The sequence below is a fragment of the Sinohyriopsis cumingii genome, chromosome 11, assembly GCF_028554795.1.
Source record: "Sinohyriopsis cumingii isolate HCF-2022 chromosome 11, ASM2855479v2, whole genome shotgun sequence".
NCBI classification, from domain to species: Eukaryota; Metazoa; Mollusca; class Bivalvia; order Unionida; family Unionidae; genus Sinohyriopsis; species Sinohyriopsis cumingii.
In genome coordinates, this window is record NC_142971.1 from 22,210,853 (window position 1) to 22,226,181 (window position 15,329).

The following is a 15,329-nucleotide window of genomic DNA, read 5'->3' on the forward strand; positions in this document are numbered from 1 at the left end:
AACCGTAGGAATAAACAATGTTTGCCAGACTTGTACAGTCACTGATATTATGTGTAAAGCTGAGTTGTAAAACTTTTTTTGTATTGACTTTCTCTCCTCTTTTTCCACAGTAAAAAAGTGTCAAAGTTACCCTTTAAACTCATTTTGTGAGAAGTGTTCGGGTCATCAAAGCTGTATTGGATGCATGTCTCTATATAGTGATGTAGCCATAGAAGAAAACAAAAAGTCATAGTTTGTAGTATTGGTTTCCTCCTTTAATTACTTCAGGTGCTATTGCGAGTGTTATGTTGTATCAGCACTCATAAGAAAGGGAACACCAATGACCTATTTATATCTGAAAGTTAAGATTTATTTGTCAATCGACTACGTCATTGTCAGGAAAATGGACAGACAGGATGTGCACGTGACCAAGTCATAAAGCCTGGTTTTTACAAGTTATTGTTAGACATTTAATGCAATTTCTTTAAGCTGTGCTGCCTTCCCCTTCAAACCGTACAGTAAACAGTTCCAGTATTTTATACATTACCTGTCCCTAAACTCACTTTTCATATTTTATCATCCATGATGACTTGGTCAATCCGGTTTGTTCTAGCAGAAATATGTGTCCACGAATTTGTGAAATCCCCGAGAATATTCAGTCATTTTACTTGAAAATATCTTTGTTTCTGTAAGATATGGCGATGTGTTTTGCAAATATTCCATCTAAATTGTTTACCATTTTGCCATTGTTAGAAAATCATTACACTTTCATAACAAACGAGACAATGATAAAGCCAGGTAAAATATATTTGGAGTCCCTTTGATATTATTATCTGTACAGTTTCTTCTAGATGAATGTCACTCCATGTGCGCGTGACACAATGATGTATTGACCTAAGGGTTTTAATTGATTGCGGTATTTTTACTTCTTTCTGGAATGTAATATTTACCATTAGTTAACTTCGCTGAAAATCACAAGTTACAAAAACAATTTACATTCTAACAGCCATCATCAGTGCAATGAGTATGTATTTTGCGTGATCAGCAGAATGATGGTTAAAGAGGTGAGCATTTTTACCGGCACAGGTTTACCGTGGTATTTTTCCTACATCTATCAGGAGAGCTGTTGATTTCTGTTTGAATTTTACGTAATTTCTCAAGTTCACTAAATATTTTCTTATTTGATAAGTAAACGTGTATTGTAACGTGTCAAGGGTCAAGGTCAAATAAAATGGAATAGATGGACAGCTCACGCCTTTTTCAGTTACTAGATCTCTCCAGTGTATTGTAGTGTCAAGAAATGTGTGTTCACTACAAAAGTTCTTATATAGATCATAAAAGCACAAAACAAAACAAATATAAATAGTCAACACAGTTTATTATATGTCTTCCAGGGATGAATGTGTTTTATCACAAAATCTAGTGCTCAGAATAGTGAATTATAATATTTGCCAATTTTCAAAACAGATGTTTCATAAAGCATGTTGAAATGACAACAATAATTTCAGTGTTAAATTGCATGTGAAAATCAGCACAAATGTTCCATTTGTCCTAATTCACATGATCTCTAACTCAGATAATTCCAATTCCCAAACTAATCTTATACAGAAAAAGTAGTTAATAGTTTTAAAAATTTGTTCATATAACCTACCGAAGTGGTAATGATTTTGTGCACCCAATCAAGGTTTGGACATGAAGGGAATGTAAACAATAAATGGAGATTATGAATTATCTCCAACATTAATGATATGTGCAAATGCACTTTATAAGAATACAAGTTGACAGGTAGTCAGGATTGCTTCAGTAATTATGTCTTACTGGCCCTTTCTGATAAATCTACCATACTGCAGCTTTGAGGGTCTTATCAATTTTAATATCAATTCGTTTATCTACTATCGTTCTATATAGACGCAAGTACGTTTACACTGGATCTGTGAAACTGGCAATATGGTTATTCAGGTTTAAGTCGCTGTTAATTGTTTCAGATGGTATATCAGCGTTTCTTTATATATTTTGAATCAGTGATAACATATACAGAAAAGGAATTGTGTCGTCAAAAAAGACCTTTAAATATCATTATATATGCGGTCATACATGATCTACACTATTTACGTTACATGAAACACGTGTATCACAAACATAACTTAAAAATATGTAACTTTCCATCTCCATCTGTAACTACTAGGTGAAGCAAATACATGGATACAAAAGTATGAGGCTTGGATAGTCGATATGCTCATACAAAGCTATGAATCCATGTCAGGAAATGTGTAATCCAATAAGGGTCGTTTCCTAGGTGAATTTGAAAAACACTTCGTACATTCGCACCATGTCTAGATACTTCAGCACATAAGGCAGTTAGGATGTACTGGAAAAAAAATTCATTTGGGTATTAATTCTCAAAAATCTTGCTTTTAAATTTAACTGCAAATACAAATGTGTTTAAAAAAACAAGACGATTAAATCAAACATATACTAACATTGAAGGCTGACAAGCTTTTTCCATGGATGCATCTCCAAATTACTATCGTTGCGCTATACAGTTCCTCACCTTGCATAGAGTTTTATATGTCAAGAAAAAGAATTTCTCACCTTGTCTTCACATACCATTTTGGTCATTTAAAACAGAACTTGTATATATTGTTAACTTTAGTTTGATGTATGATTGATGGGTGTAATTTGGATTATTGAATTGGCATCTTGGTCTTACGTCAGATGTGTGCCACTCAAAAGACTGCTAGCTCTGTATGGTCATTTTTATTTCTTGAATTTCAGAGGGAAATTGCAATAAAAAGAATAAATAATATTTGGTTTATAACAATATTTTATATATTTATGATTTCCTTCATTGAACATTCAAAAAATTGTCATAAAACCTGAAATTAAAATAAAGAGATGCCAACATACTCACACTTATTGCAGACAAATTCGTCTTATTCCGATCCCTGTCTCAGTAGTACATACTAACTATAGAGTTCTACCATAGCGAACCGATAGGCATTCCTATTTTATGGTTTAATCGGTTCGGTAAACTATTTAAGATGCAGGCATCTAAACAGTAATTTGAATAGTTCTGATGTATTTCTTCCACAGTGCTGTGGTCATTAGTAGAAAATTCAAAATGCCCAGCTCCCTACCACCACCATGATGAAAATACGCTATCTATACATTGCATCAACATAACAATCAAAATTATGCTAAAAGACAAGAACATTAAAATAACCATAATTATTCCTGATATGTCACTAATAAATTGAACTGGTTCACAGAGGTCAAAGAGTAAATTGATCGATAATTTTTGTAATACTTGTACATAAAATATGTCATGTTTTCGTTATATGTATTTCAAATGAATTAAAAGAAATATTTTTTGCTATATTTTTCCTTCACTTAATCCAACAGTTTTAGATTTAAATTGTCTTTACTTATTTTAGATTTCACCCACAATACTGCCACAAGGTATATGGTATAATCAAAAGCAAAATAAACATTAAGCTAATTTCCATACATAACACCAATGTTAATGTACCATTTAAATTTACAAAATCATACATGATGATACATATAAAATAACAACAATTGCATACATTTTCATCTTTGGTTTGAGGATTCACTCTTTTGTTTCGCACTTTGCATATGATTTCAATTTTTGCTACAAATAATGTCACCAGGTTTTCCTCACTAGTTATCCAGCTTGTGTAAAATAGAAATTGTACATTTTAGGTATTGTTAAACTAACTTTTATTTCACTGGTGCATGTTTGATGTGTGTCATTTGGATTATAGAGTTTACATCTCGGCCATATTTCCAATCTTAATTTTTCAAAAGACTGTATGCTTAGCATGGTCATTTTCGCATTCCTGGATTTTAAAGGTATATAAGAACAGCCTACCTATAATGTTTTACTTATATATATATATATATATATATATATATATATATATATATATATATATATATATATATATATATATATATATATATATATATATATATATATATGTGTATATATATATTCATTCATTGAACATTCAGAACCTGCTATCGTCTAAATAATATTCTCCTTTTTAATCATTACTAAAGATATTGTACTTTGGCCTAATTTATGCTCATTTTTCGGGGCAATGCGAGCAGCCATTTGTTTTTGCTGTCTGCTTCAAATAATGTATAGTTTCCACAATGACCACACGTACAAAGATTTAAGTCACAGAAAATGAAAGTAACATAGATGTATGACAACATTTTGTCCAGATGGCATCTAGATAATGCATTCTACTTCGCCCTATACCGGCCCTTCTCTTGGAAGTACATATTAACTGTAGAGCGCAATAAAAAATATATCAATAAAGTATAAATTTGTGATCAAAAAAAATTTGTTGCAAATACGTATTTAAATGTTCACGGTAAAAAATTATATTAGTGTCTTGTCGGCTTAGTTTGTACACCAATGACATTATCAAAACGTTCGCATTTCACCTTAAAGATACCTTGCTTAAATCATTAGCCCCGACATGTGCAAGTTTCTTATCATGTCCAATGATCTTTAGAAATACATTCATCTCGAGGGACAACCTTACCCATAAATCAGTGCAGAATCTTCTCGCTGTTTTGCTGGTAAACATCGACACTGCTTTCATGGAACGTTGAAACCCACGGTAAGCCAAAGTTTGAGTTATTATTTACTTTTGCATTCAATTGTGCCCATTGATAAAAGTTCAAAAGTTAAAAGTCACAATGCCCAGAGCTGTTCTTCCAAGCCTTGAAATGTCTATATTTTGTGTAACTTCTTACGAATTACGCAGAAAATGAAATCAATTTTAACATCCGGTGTTTCTAGAAATCATTTTCTGGTGACAGAGCCGTTCTGACTAAAAACAGAGCTTCAGCTGGGAAACGAATGAGATCATTGCGTTTGGTGTGCATATTATACGTGCATGCATAAATATACAGACAACAAATTTGTAGCCTGCTATTCATATATCACTTGACTGAATAACGTTGTTCTCACTACAAATGCGAGACATAACAGGAGCTTATGATTATAAATGATATGCAAACGCCACATGTTGCAAAAGTCATTCATTTTTAAATTCGAAAATTTAATTTATGTAACACGAGGTTTATTAATTGATACTAGTTGAATTACCGCAAGTGTGTCTCCATTATTTACTAATTAAATTGCGTGAAATATAAAAACAATAGCTGCACATACTCCTTACATTTTGAACGGATTGGCATGTTCTCTGAGCTGTTTGTGTTTCACTGTGTGTAGGAAATGATTAATTCATTTAAATCATTACTGCATGTCTTATATATATATATATATATAAATGATTAATTCATTTAAATCATTACTGCATGTCTTATATATATATATATATATATATATATATATATATATATATATATATATATATATATATATATATATATATATATATATATATATATATATATAATTTATGATGTCTGCTTAACGTTTGTGAAAGCTTGTTAGTTGTAAACAACTTGTTCACAACTCGAACTTTTGTCCATGATTTAAAGCTGAAACAATCTTCAAGTAGCAAGAATTCAAAGTCATTTAAGTTTAAGGTCACTTAATTTTAGAGTCAGACTATGCAGATTTTTCAGTTGGAAATCTACATTCTATTTCGTTACAAGTCAAGTGAACATTTGAAAAAAAGATTGATCTAATAGACAAATAATTCATTCCTGTACAATATCAGTCAATTGGAATAAAGCTGTGCTGTTGAAGTTAGATGTGATTTGAGCGGAATTATTGATTTAAAATATTCATTGGAAGTACTTAAGGTTCCATACATTTTGTATTTGTATAGACTAACGTGTATTGTTGAGAACTCGTTCCATGACATTCTGGATTGAATCATTGTGTTTCATCAGGACATTGATGACTGTTGGAATTCATTAAAAACATTCAATATTTTTGAAAGTGTGATAAGACATGTTTAACTGTTTGGGATTTAATTCCCAATATTGTAAGTATCTCTTGAATTTTCACTTGTTTTTAGAGGATTAAATTGGTTGTTGATTTTACTTACATTGATGGTGTCGTTTCCTTTCTGTTACATATTTTAAGACATAGATACGTAACACATGTAACAGAAACATTCTCCATATGAACCTTATCGGCATTAGAAAAAGAAAAAAAGAACTAAAGTGCTAAAATGCAATGGAAATTGTCGTAAGAAATCAAAGAAAAACTAACTTTATCGACATATATGACACAGAGCAGGACTTTTACAGCAATAATGGCGACGTTGTACGTGAATCGGCTCGGAACTTCTCTTTTCAGACTTGACGACATATCTAAAATCTGTGAAAAGAAAGACAGTTTTACTTAATTTTATTTAACGTTATATTATTCCATTATATTACCGTCTCTTCGAGTCGACTTCATTCTGTTTTATTCTGTTATTGGCATTACAGGTATTCTGTTATTGGCATTACAGGTATTATGTTATTGGCATTATAGGTATTATGTTATTGGCATTACAGGTATTCTGTTATTGGCATTACAGGTATTATGTTATTGGCATTAAAGGTATTATGTTATTGGCATTACAGGTATTCTGTTATTGGCATTACAGGTATTATGTTATTGGCATTAAAGGTATTATGTTATTGGCATTACAGGTATTCTGTTATTGGCATTACAGGTATTATGTTATTGGCATTAAAGGTATTATGTTATTGGCATTACAGGTATTCTGTAATTGGCATTACAGGTATTCTGTTATTGGCATTAAAGGTATTATGTTATTGGCATTACAGGTATTCTGTTATTGGCATTACAGGTATTATGTTATTGGCATTACAGGTATTATGTTATTGGCATTAAAGGTATTCTGTTATTGGCATTACAGGTATTCTGTTATTGGCATTACAGGTATTATGTTATTGGCATTAAAGGTATTATGTTATTGGCATTAAAGGTATTCTGTTATTGGCATTAAAGGTATTCTGTTATTGGCATTACAGGTATTATGTTATTGGCATTAAAGGTATTATGTTATTGGCATTAAAGGTACAGATACCTTGATGCAGATAATTGCTGGCAATATTAGACCAATACCGTGTGACTTTTAAAAAGTTACAGCTTATTGGTAAACAGTCAAATGGGGGGGTGCACTCACAGATTTTGATATGCTGATATTATTTTGCTTCACCTACTCCCCCTTCCCTATTTTATTCTCTTGTCACTATATCTCCCCTATCCACGCATCCACTGCCTTATCCTCTTGTCACTATGTTTCATCCATCCACGCACCCACTGCCTTATTCTTATGTTAATATGTCTTCCCTATCCACGCATCCATTGCCAATAAGGCGTTTCAGAGAATAACTCTTGTTAATATACCTTCTCTCTCCACGCATCTACTTCTTTATCCTCTTGTCAATATGTATCCACATTCCAAGTATCTGCTGCCTTATCCTATTGTCATTAAGTCTCTATAATCCAAACATCCACATCATTATCCTCTTGTCACAATGTCTCACCTATCCACACATCCACTGCCTTATCCTCGTTTCACGATGTCTGATCCACGAATCCACTGCCTTATCCTTTGGATTTTCATGTTCTAACATCCTCCATTTATCGAGAATTCGTATATTTAGAAATTAAATCTCTGCTTTATTACGCCAAAATGACAATCATGACACTAGCAGAGCATAAGAATTAGAGATATCAGAGATTATGATAATGATCAAAAACTATATTCTATTAACACGTCTCAGGTTTTTGTCAAAACTCAAATAAAGTTTGGCATCCTGATAATTTTTAATTTAGGCCAAGTTAATTGAGTGCTTAAATGAAGCTGGTCAGTTGGGGACTTAACACTGAGATAATGACAGACCTTAAATATTGCTTTATTTGAATTTAAACAAATTTTAGTCGAGTATGCATTTAAGTTGAGACGATTCATGAAAGCGATACCTTAGTTTCACTTTGAGTACGATATTGTGCTCCACCAAGCACAAGTAAGTTTAATATTTTTTTATATCATTTTTGGTTGGAAGACAATACAACCAAACTCTGACTGAGATTCAAACATCGCATGATCCGTAGACGAGAGAACATGTTAATCTGACAAAGAACTCAATAAATGTATGAAAAAATCAAATTAAAACATAAAAAGACAAAAGATCAAGCTGTACACTGTGCGAAAGAAAAATGAATGCGACATAAGGAATATATATGTTATATATATATATATATATATATATATATATATATATATATATATATATATATATATATATATAGATAGATAGATAGATAGATAGTCCTGATGTACCGAGAGGCAGTGTGATAGAACGTAAATGGAAACGAGAACTTGTCGTGAGACCACCGACTTTGGATGGACAACCATATACCCTTCCACATACCGGAGGAGGTGGAGGCATCTTAATCTTCAACAGCAAATTTATTGTAAGATCCAATATATGTTTTACATATTTTATTTCTTATTGGTTTTTAGTAAATTAAACAACAATGCTAGTACATACACTTTGAACATTACCATCAAACCTGAATGGTATTGATGACACTATCAGATGTTCCAACCTGGACCTGACAATTGATTGATATCTTTCATTCCTCCGAATTTCGATATGCCATACAAATACAGAGCCACACTATGAAAACATAAACCATGAAGCAATAAACAGAGGATATAATTGTTAACAATAGTATGTGACCCATTCTGCATCCATCACAGAAGTGAACCAGGACATTTATGGTTTTGAGGCAAATCTGAATAGATGATTCCTAATTCTACACCCTCAGGACGTAAAATGAACCAGAAGATAGGAGTACAGAATCTTACATCATATAATTAAACATGCATTTTAAACGAGCACTAGGGGTATAGGTTACACTTGGATATCATGATGATGCCCTGCAAAACGTTTGATGTGCATTTTAGTCACAGGATAAGAAGAAGATAGAAATTCATCATATGATTCTTGGTAATAAGAGTAAATACATCTCTGGACGTAATTCCCAGAAGAGATTGCCAAAATCAGTATCAATGAATTTAATTACATTTAAACATATACTCGCAAGCGATTAATACTGTGACACCAACCTTTATCCCTATCTGGTGTTTGAAGCTCCCTGCTTTTAATAAATAATCAACGATAGAAGTACACAAGGTATGCAGCGAGTACAATCAGCAGCATCCGCAGGTGAACACAACTTGTTCACAATACTGGCAACAACTCGACATGATTCAAGAGAAGATGGAAACTTCTTAGGAACTTCCCATAATACAGACGGGATCAAACTGCCATCAGAAGTCTACTGAGTGACGCGTCTTGAGTTAGTCTACACTTAGGAACGTTATTAACCTGTTGTCAAAAGAATCAATGGACCATTTTATACCTTGGAAAACTCATCGTGAGATATTATTGTTATGCCTGTGCCAGGCAAGTAGGATGCTTGGAAAACTTTGTTTAGTTGATAAATAGGAGATTAGAAAATGTTGCGGGAAGGTAAGGTATATTGGTCCTCCAGACAGTCTAACTGTTCACCCTACGGATCTCTAGTCATTCCTCACAACGATAACTGTAATTCTTAGATACATATCTTAAGAATAACTGAATCTTTATAAACTGTTCATAGTACAGGTTTTTCTTATTCTCCTTGGTTGTTTGTGAATATGAGAGAGAGAGAGAGAGAGAGAGTCAGGAGAACAGAAGAAATAACAATTACCGTTTTCCTTGCCTGAAGTACGTATTAGTTCCTCGTCTTGAATGGGCCAAGCCAAAGACGGCAAAACAATTGTCACCATCAAGACAATGAACACCACTATAATGATTTCGTGGAACCAGACCTTCATTATTTCTTTAATCGGTGATGCAATCTTCTGTTTAAAAAGATCAGTAAATAAAGCGATTTCTAATTTTAATGTACAAGCTGTGAATCTAAATTGTTAGAATAAAAGCAGATATAAAACTTTTCCTTCTGATTTTTGCTCTCAATACGCATACAATAGAAGAATTACGTGTCATGAATTAAATCATTTAAAGCACACTCCCCAAAATAAATGAGAGCACCAACAACAAAATAAAAATAAAGCACAAACAAACCCAAAGTTTGCTTAAAGCACTGGACATTTTGACTGAAACTTTAAAATAGAAATTATAAAAAGCTCTAGAGTAAAATTTTGTTAAATTAGAAATTAGAAATATGATTTTGCAGGGAAGGCTGCAAGAGGAAATATCCTGGAGAATGCTCTAAAACTTGCGCTTTGTTTGCTTTGTGTGTAAAAGAAATATTCATAATTTATTGGCAATAAGTTGACTCGCATATTAGAAATAGATAATAAGCATATTTATTTCTGGAATCTACGAAAATAAGTAAATAAGTAAATTGCTATTCAGTAGTTCGTATTGTATTTATATGATACACTGAGTTATTAACCTGACAGTAGAGCTCTTTTTGTATTTTCGTATCTATTGTCGAAGCTGGTCTTAATTAATATGTACAAACTTAATGCCTCAGACATTTAATTGATGCAAAGTAAACATTTTGGAAAATTTCATGTAAACTCATTAAATGACCCAACCAGCAATATATATAAAGTGTTTTCTTATAAATTGTGGCTTCACGTGGTTCGTACAGTCTGCGTAAAAACAGTAGTTAACTGGTAAAAGTAAACATGTGAATAATACTGAGAAATTGTATTGCATGAACATGTATATTTTTTGGGTCTCAAGTGCTAAGCACTCTGGCCTATCAGATGTTGCATATTGGATATGTATATTTCATTGTATGGGAACATGTTAAGCAAAAGAAATTAAAATTAGTTTCTTTTGTTTTTGATTTTTTGTATGTTTTTGTTTATAAGCAGAATCTCTCTCTCATATTAAAATTACTATAACTAAACTTTTGTACTTTGTGAAACACCTAAAATGTCTCAGCATTCTTTGCTGGCAAATCATTAACCTCTCGCATTGCACGTATATGATTGAGTTTTTGTGGGCGTGTCTTTGAATATTAAACGGCAACTTAAAATTGCAAACTGACTTATCAGCCAACAGGTAAGTTCCACGAGATCTGGTTGATGCCCCTGCTTGCGCAATTATTTCCAAATAAGCTTTTTCTTATTCGATGTATATCTTTGACATTATCTGTACCTGCCGATATAGCTAATGTATTATATTTATTACCATCAAAATATCTGGATATTATTATTCACTGATGTGCTATTAAATTAAATATAGCACGTCTTTGAAGGAATGAATGTATTGTATATTATTTGCTAATATGCAAAAGGACTGGGGATGAAAACTCCAATTTCCTTTATCAAAGAATAACTTAGTTTCTAATGCTGTTTGCATAATATATGATTAAATTTAATTTTCAAATATTGTTGTATATTCGGCTTTATTAATTATTTTATCATTATAAATGTTATTTGTTATGCCATTTTAGTATCAATATATCCCGCTAACTATATTCATTTATATTAAATTTGCATTGATTTTTGCTACCATAAGAAGATTATGTGCTTTGTTATGAAATCAGTCAAACTATACTCTATTTTACAAGATAACACACAGATTTTGCCACGGTAAGCATCCGGTTTAAGCTCTCATGTTTTGTTTTTTTCTGGATCGGTGTTTAATTTGACAAAATATGATTTCAAGGTTAGTTTGTGAGGTCTTAGTAAATTATTTCAATATCCTAGTCTAGTTCTAATCCTTCTCCTCGGTTTTTAGCATTGTTATGTAATGTATTCCCTTCAAGTTCTGCTGCATTATGATGGAGTGTTGTTATAGTAGATGTGGCCCTTAATCTTGATACTATTTATACGTTTGCATGTTAATTTTGTTGTTTTATTCACATTGGTGGACTTAGATATGATTATGTAATTTTTATGTTTCCGTTGTAAAATAAACAACAGTATAATTTGATAAGTTTGTTGTTTGTACATTGGGGTTTGATGTTTTGCATGGGTTTTGTTGTTGCTGTTGTTGTTTCGTTTTTATTTTTCAATTTGATTTGTAATGTTGAATCACCTTAATATTATTGTTATATTTATCTAATGAACCCAGTCTATCATCTGAAAGTTTTATTTCAATATTTTCTTAAAACGAGTTGCAGGCTTACTTCAAGTTCTAACAATGTTAAATTCCATTTTATTTGTTTTTAGTTTGCATTTATTATATCTTCCAATATTCCGAATCTTGTCACAGGCATACAATATAATTTTCTGGTAATTCCATATATTTTATATATATTTGGATCAAAAGCAGTTAATATCCCAAATCTACTTGCATAGCATGACCAAGGTAAGAGCTGGAAGACTAAATACTTCTTGTAGCATTAATTTGTGCGATCTAACATAATATAATTGCAGTAATTCTGCTATGGATAGGTGTTGTTTATCGTCTTTTAAAAAAATACCTATCCTTTCTTATCTATATTTGTTTTATGAAAGATGATTTTAAAAATGATTAAAAATAATGCCCAAAACTAAAGATTGAATTATGTGATGTTTGTTACGTATGTATAGATTGTTCATCAAATTAACTTACTTCTCACGATAAAGGATGCATCAGTTGTTATGAGAACGGTATGACGAAGTGGTTGACTGTAACCAAGCTGAATGTCAAGATATTATTCGATCTCTTTAAAAATTCCTTTTCAGATAAAGCTGAAAGCGAGTAGTACAACACTATGACTTAATGAATAATTTTCAATTAAATTAGTGTTTCCCTTGTTATGGAACATGCATCATGTTTATCGTTAGTAGTCCAATATCGATTACGCCATCTTTTTCTGACTCTATAATATCTAGCAGCTGTTTCAATATATTATCATTACACCTTTTTGTGTTACGTAATTTTACAGTGTGATTCGTTTTGAGTGATAATATGTCTCTTTGATTACGCTTGTATTTGTTTTCTTTTTGAAATTCTGATTAATTTACTTTAAACGTATACGTTATTTCTTCCATAAATATTACATGGTATACTAATTATTCGTAGGATCCTTGACTGATGCTAGCGACAAGGAATTGAATACTAAATATGCAACAAACAATAAAGTTATTAAATTAATTTAAAAAACAAATTAAAATCAAATGGATGATTGCGTTCACCGCAAGGTAGGTAAAAAAAAAACATATCTTAGTTAATGAGACAATTTATCAATATGAATAATCCTACGATTGGAAGATTGGTTAATAGTACATGAGCTAGTTCTTTGGATAACACAATGAATAATTAAAACTGTTTAATAAAGAGGCTAAGATTTTTTCATCATTATCTGTATTTTACTTTAAATTATAGTCGTAATACCAGTATTTCCCGTTTTGCGGAAAAACTGAGCATTATTTATGTAATAAAAACATCAATAAAATGTGATGATAAAAGATCAAAATTGAAATTCAGTTACTGATTTTACGGAATGATTTTTGAAAAATCTACTTTTCAATAGTGATAATAAAGCAGCCACAAGATGTTTTTTGAGGAAATTAAATGGGAATAATGTGAAAAGTACTTAGAGTCTCAAAAACATATGTGGACGTTAAAAACTAAATGGATATAAAGAAAATAAAGTTAACTTTTATGTCAGCATGTTTCATATAGAAATAATCAGTTCTGAGCTTGATAATGAATAGAAAAATATCTCGACCACTACTTTTAATTACCTGATTAGTATTACTTCAGTATTGGAAAACGAGGGCTAGGAAATATCAACCTTTTCCTTAATTTATTAGTTAAGAACTTGAATTCTGACGAACATACCGTATATAGGAACAATGCTGACAAGCCAAAACGTACTATATTGGAAGAATGATGCATTATGGCAGAAGATGAAATTAAGAATAAAATATGATATATAACGAATACTTCGAAGAAGTTTTTCCAGTACACAATTTAAATAATGATACACACAAATAGTCGTTTTGGATTATATCAAAGTAGTACAAACAAAGAATCGTGTTTTATTATATATTATATGCTGCCCATAATACAATATCATTAGATGTTCCGAATGCTGAGCAAAACAAAAAACGCAATAGAAATAAATTTAAGAAAAATATACAACAGCTGAAAACTGTATTTATTACATGCAGCCTTTCGAAAAATAATATGCATCAAAAAATATAATGCACAAGTTTAAATAACAACAATTATTAACACAATAGTCTGCAATGGCATACATCATCTTGTTTTGATAGGTGTATAACAGGATCGTATATTTATCACTTATATACTGCAACATAATAAAACAACATATTACTGTATTCATAAATCAAATTCATAAAGTTATGCAAAATAAAAACCAACAATTTATGACTGTCATTTTGTTTCATTTACAGATAGAAAAATCATCCATTTTTCAATTATTAATAAAATCAGACATTTTGAATCAAAAAGTAAAGGGAATGAATATAAGAACATTACCAGAAAGTTTTCATAACAAAAATGAAAGTTATTTCGAAGGCAATAGATGCATTATAATGATACGTGCGTATACATGTACGAGATATTTTTACCACTGTCTTTTTTAACAAGGACCTTTGTTTTGGAATCAAAACATGTCTCAATCATTTGTGATTTTTCTAAAGCTGGCAAACACTTACTAACAATAATACGCATTACGTATGAGTACATTTATTAATGCATGTACGTGCGTGAGAGAGAGAGAGAGAGAGAGAGAGAGAGTTATACTCACAAACTGGTGTCCTTGATATGGAAACGCTTATGAATCCGCTTTTCCGCGACTGGTTCTAAATTTAAATGTTTTTCTTGCCCACACAAACCCGGCATATAGTTATATTCATCTTGTAACAAAATATACCAAAAAGAGCTCTGCGTAGGATATATTTTTATTCTTCAAGCCGTCAATTATTCGCGACACGCAGACTATTGTCATCTCTGACTAGAATTCGTTTCACACCAATGAAAAACGAATCATGGGAAAATGTATATGTTAATATAGCTTCTAGGAGTGGCAATATGGCATAAATATTAATAATACTGGAATTTCCCCATGGGCCATTTAAACCGCTGGTGCTGAACTTAGTGACTATTATATCTCTCGTACCAAATGTGGGCTTCGTAGAATGGGTATCAAACGATGAAAAGTTGAGACGCTTCATGACAGATCTAAGTAGAACTCCAATTTGCTTTATGTGTATTTCAAGAGCACAGATATTATCTTTTGGATGATAAAATTTAACTTTATCGTGATGAAATTTGCATAAATTCATCGGTGTTTAGGCTGTTGTTATTGAATTATATATATATATATATATATATATATATATATATATATATATATATATATATATATATATATATATATA

The 15,329-nt window shown here is 31.3% G+C and overlaps 1 long non-coding RNA gene across 1 annotated transcript; it reads right to left on the reverse strand.

The window, feature by feature from the left end:
• Window positions 1–2,156: 2,156 nt before the first annotated feature.
• Window positions 2,157–9,853, reverse strand: LOC149787756 (uncharacterized). The gene is made up of 3 exons (XR_016424384.1): window positions 9,716–9,853; window positions 6,206–6,313; window positions 2,157–2,347 (listed from the first exon to the last, which is right to left on the reverse strand). It is a non-coding gene; the product is annotated as an uncharacterized LOC149787756 (long non-coding RNA).
• Between the last annotated feature and the right edge of the window lie 5,476 nt (window positions 9,854–15,329).